Source organism: Equus quagga, unplaced genomic scaffold, assembly GCF_021613505.1.
Source record: "Equus quagga isolate Etosha38 unplaced genomic scaffold, UCLA_HA_Equagga_1.0 HiC_scaffold_876_RagTag, whole genome shotgun sequence".
NCBI lineage: Eukaryota > Metazoa > Chordata > Mammalia > Perissodactyla > Equidae > Equus > Equus quagga.
The window spans coordinates 569-5,788 of record NW_025794855.1 but is presented as its reverse complement, the minus strand read 5'-3'; the positions used below and the strand labels follow the sequence as shown (position 1 = coordinate 5,788).

The 5,220-nt window shown below is 51.4% G+C and overlaps 1 pseudogene; it reads left to right on the top strand.

Moving 5' to 3' along the window:
- The first annotated feature begins 1,179 nt into the window (after positions 1-1,179).
- Positions 1,180-4,621, top strand: LOC124232628 (proteoglycan 3-like; annotated as a pseudogene).
- The last annotated feature ends 599 nt before the right edge of the window (positions 4,622-5,220 follow it).

Below are 5,220 nucleotides of genomic sequence, written 5' to 3'. Positions count from 1 at the left end.
GATCCTCAGTGCAGAAGAAAGAGCCTAGGTCTTTCACACATTAAAGGTGAGAAAGGGAGGGAGAGGGACAAGGAGAGTTCGGAAAGGAGGGAGGGAGGGGAGTCAGAGAGACAGAGGTTGTAGAGCCAAACAGACTTCGAAATCCTGGTTCACCTGCTTGCAGTGAAATCTTGCCCAGTCACTTTCCTTCTTTGAATCTCACTTTTCATGTCTGTGAAGTAGGGATAATCATACATTTTCAAGGGAATGAGATGAAAGTGAAGATTCAGGGACGCGATGCTTATAAAGGACTTGTTCTAGATAAGAGCCAAGGGGAGCTGAGGCTCCCTTCACCTCCCCCCTCCTCCTCTTATGGTCTCACGGATCCCTGGATTCTCCACTCCATTTGTTGGGATATTTACCATAGGGAGGCTGCTCCTGTGGTTAAGGAGCATTGTTCAGGCCAGGGCCCTTTAGGGGCACTAATAATAACTTTGCCTCGACAATAGACATCTGGGGTCTTCTCAAGCACACCGGGGTGGATGCGTACCCATATATGGCAGTAGACCCCAGGAGGCAGGTCCCAGTAGAGAGCAGGGCTCATGCGGGAGAGGGTTGAGCAAACTCCTGACCAGCTCCAATGCCCCACACCCCACCCTGAGTCTCTTCCCACTTCCCCCAAAGTCCAGTATAAGGGCTGCCTCTGGGGCCCAGCAGCCAGAGACACTGAGTCCAGAGCCTCAGACTCTCAGGAGGTGAGTGCTCCCCTGGCTGCCAATGGAGGAGAGGTCCAGGGCTTGGGAGGATTCAGGATCCTATCTGGCAAACACCTCAGAGGTCTGTCCTTAGCACCATAATGGCTACTCTCCTTCCCTCTTCTTCTCCACTGTGAGTGAAATAGGCCCTGGTCCTGAGCAGATCTGTTCCTCCAGGGTCGGGCTAAGTGTTGTTCCAGTGAGCAGTGATGGAGTTCTCAGGAAAAAGGGGACTTTTCACCTTGAGCCGACACCCCCACGTCCTTTCCCCGATTCTCCAGCTCAGGATCTGTTCATCGGACGAGAAGCCAGCTCTCTAGTTGGCCCTTTAATAAACCAGTTGAACAAACTCTTCTCTTTGCCATGTGCCAGGGGCTGTGCAGACACACTGGACATCTCAGGGAGGCAAGGTAGAGCTGTGTCCCTGTCACAATACTGAGTAGATATGAAATGCCCTCTGCTCCTGCCCCTTCTCCTGCTGGGGACAGTTGCTGCTCTTTTTCTGGATACGTCCTCCCCTTCTCGTCTCATCTGTATTTCTCTTTTCTCCTCTTTTCTGCACCATTTTTGCACAGGTGGGGTCAAGGCCACAGCCTCCCCTCTTCAGTTGACCCAGTTCCTCTCTGTTAAGATTTCTTCTGGACTCAAAACTGTGACCTGAACTTTCTATCAGGGCTCCTTCACAAGGAAAAACCACCCACTTGTGAAGGTGAAGGGCTTCTCACAAGTGCATCCTACCACCCCAAAATACACTCCTGTGGTGTCAGCTAGAAGTCAGGTTCTCATGCATTTGTGCATATGACCCAAGAGTTCTTGCCTCACTCAACACCTCGGAGATCCTTCCAGTGTTGTCGCCAGGTGGGGTCCATAATAAGGCTTGAGTGGGATCAGAGCTGTCATGGCACAGGAAGAGGGGAGAACTCATTTGATGGCAAGTTACCTCTTCTTCCCAGAGAATGATGACCCCCATTTGGACATCCGAGAGACACAGGCAGACCTGATCCAGGATGTGGAAGGTTCAGGGGAGCAGGAGGGAGAGTTGGCCCTGACAGAGGAGGTGATTCAGTCAGAAGGAGAGGAGGCTAAGGCTTCCACCAATCAAGACACCTTTGAGGATGAGCAGGCCATGGAGTGGGACCCAGCTGCCCTAGGTGAAGACTTGCAGTGCCCCAGGGAAGAGGAAACAATTGAATTGTCTGGCCATCCTGCGTGCAAGACCTGCCGCTACTTCTTGGTGCGAACTCCTAGGAGGTTTAGACAAGCTCAGGTGAGTGGCAGGAAAGATACTGTGGAGGACCTGGGGGAGAAGAAGAGAGTGGATTCAGCCTTCCGTTTCATACTCATTTAGACTAGTGGTTATCAAAGCCTAATGTGCACCAGAATCTCCTAGTGAGATGAAATCTGTTGAAAAACAGATTTCTGGGCCCCTTACCCCAAATTGCTGATGAAGCAAGTCTTGGGTGGGGCCTAAGAGTTTGCATTTATAACACACTCCCAGGTGATGATGATATTGTTGCCTGGAGACTGCACTTTGAGAACCACTTATTTGGACAAAAGGCTTTGGTATTAGATAGACCTATGTTCAATCCTGGCACTGCCTGTCAGTGGCTGTGTTACCTGGGCAAGTCACTTCACCTTTCAGAGCTTCAGTATCTTCATTTGTAAAATGGAGATACATAGTTCCAAGCTCCTAGACTTCTGGCGAAGTTTCCATGAGATAATACATGGAAAGTATTTAGAATAGTCCCTGGGTCATTGTAAACTCTCAATCAATGGGGGCTATAATGATTCTGAGTATTATTATTATTTCCTGCAAGCAGTTCCTGACAACAGTAAAAGGAGCAAGCAATGAGATTGAGGAGGGCAAGTAGGTCCTGATTTATGAACTGAAAAGGGATGTAGGCTCTCTGCTGGAGACTCATGGACTTGAGTAAAAGGAGAGTGAATTCTTTACACCACCTCTTCTTGTCTCTGCAGAACGTCTGCAGGAGGTGCTACCGAGGCAATCTTGTCTCCATACACAGCTCCAGCTTAAACGATCGCCTTCAGTGCTCAATCAGGGGTATCAACTAAGGCCAGGTCTGGATTGGAGGCATCAGGAGAGGATGGGTAAGTGAGGGGCCAACTCCCAGGTACGGGAAGTTCTTTCCGATCGCATCGAGGGTACACCTGCTGGCCTCAAGCCTTATCCCAGCAGCTGAGGTGACCTTAGGCAGGTGGTGATGAGCTGGAGCTGGCTTGTACTGGCTCAGGAGAACCAGTGATTAGGCACATCTCTTCCCAACTCCATGTTCTGTGACTTTACGCTTGTAGCTTGAAATCTCTCCTGGTGGATGAATTTACACCAAGGAAATTGGCAACTGCTACAAGTCCCTCTGCTTCCTCACCTTCGCCCAGAGCTGGTTGTTAAAGACTTAGCAGCACACCCCTGGCGTCACAAGATATGTTCCATGCCCATCTTGGTCACTTACAAGCTGAATGATTTCCTTGAGCCTCAGTTGCCCCATGTCAAAAATGGAGTCCTTCTTCTGTTAGAGTGGCTCTGGGATTGTGGATGAATAAGTGCCATCACATTTGCTACTTAAGTGTGGTCCATGAAGCAGTAGTATCAGCATCCCTTGGTAGCTTGCTTGAAATGCACAATCTTGGGCCGCACCCCAGAAGTACTGAATCAGAATCTGCATTTCAACAAGATCCCCAGGAGATTTGTATACGCAATGAAGTTTGAGAAGTTTGTGTTATGATGCCATTGCCTGCACTCAGGGATGGATCTCTAGGGTATCTAGTTTCTAGCTGGGTGAACAGTGAGAAGAGATTATACATTTAGTGAGTGGCCAGAAAGGGATGCTTGGTGCTCGGTGGGCATTCTCTGGATCCCGTGATTGTCTCTGTCTTCCTGGACGTCTGCCCTCTGATGCAGCCTATCCCTTCTCTAGTGCTGGCACAGGAGATTTCGCTGGACTGATGGGAGCCGCTGGAATTTTAGATACTGGGCCTCAGGGCAACCTAGAAATGGGAGAGGCCCCTGCGTGGCTCTATGCACCAGAGGTGTGGGGAACTCAGCACCAGGGCAAGGGGAATGGGGGTAAGGTGAACTCTTACATACTGTCCCTTTGAGCTGTTTCAACACTCCTCCCCAAACTCACACCCTCCCCCAACTGGAGAGCCAATGTCCTCTCTGTGAGAAGGGCTGATATGTAGGGAAGGATTCCTCAAAGCAAAACCCGGTGATGGGGTGTCCTGTGTTGGGGTTGGATGCAGGCTTTCCATCTTACGGCCTGGGTGAGGGTCCTTTCCCTCTTCTGATATGATAGCGACAGATGAGAGTAGCAGATGTGAACTTAACTGTGGATGAGGGACTAAGGAAAGATGTGGGAATTATGGATGGCTGACAGACAGTTCTCCGGCTTCCAACAGCATGGATGAGGGATGTGAGGGAGCTTAGTACAATGGCTAAGACCATAGGTGCTGGAGTAAGACTGCTCCGGTTCACATCCCGCCTCTGCCACTGGACAGCTGAGACACAGGCAAGTTATTACCCCCACTGAGCCTCAGTTTCCTCATCTGGGAAATGGGTATGAGCTAGAACCCATCTCTTGGAGTCATTGTGAAGATGAAAGCACTCAATCATCCTGCCTCCTTCGCTGTGGGAGCTCAAGAAAGGTTAACTGGTAGGGAAGTGTAGGCAACATATGGCTGACTGATCACAGACACAGCAGGCGAGGGAGGGTATGAGATGCCTGAGGAGGGAAGGAGGGAGTCACAAGCCACACTCAGATGGGCAGCTGACCTCAGTGTGCTCTCTACTGCTAGGGGGTCACTGGCGAAGAGCTCCTTGCAGCAGGTGTCTGCCCTTCATCTGCTCCTCCTAAGCCGTTGGCACGGAGACCCTGCCTTGAAGCCTCCTCACTTCACAGCTTCCGGTCAGCCCCCTGGACACTGGCCTCATCCCCTTGTCCCTCCTGGAAATAAAACCAGACTTCCCACAGCATTTCCTGACTCATTTCTTCATCGCTCAATTTGGAGGACCCGATGAGGTTCGAAACGCCTAGAGCCATCACTCCCGCAGGGTGGGGCTTTGAGGAAAGTAAAATGTGGTGGAGTAGGGCTCCCTGTAGGGGTGGGTTGGGGTGCTGAGGTGTTTGGCTGCGGCGCCACCTGGGGGCGGAGCATGGATTCCGGAGACCCCTTCTCAGCCCTGGCTCAGGGATTCCCACCCCTCCCCCCCCCAGGCTCTGGGGGAAAATCCCATTCGGTGGGGGGTGGGGAACTGGCTGTCCTGTTTTGTTTGGGTTCAGTATGCAGGGTGGGCTGGGGTGGGGTGGGGTGGGAGTGGGGTGGCTTTTCAAAACGGAGCTGATCTTGCTGATTCAAGGATAGAGTGGAGCAGTGAGATGCCATCTGGATAAGCATGAGGGAGGGAGGGGAAAGCAGTCTTCTCTGGGGGCAGCCTGTTCCTCTAGTCCTCTGTCTTGTTGGCCTCAGA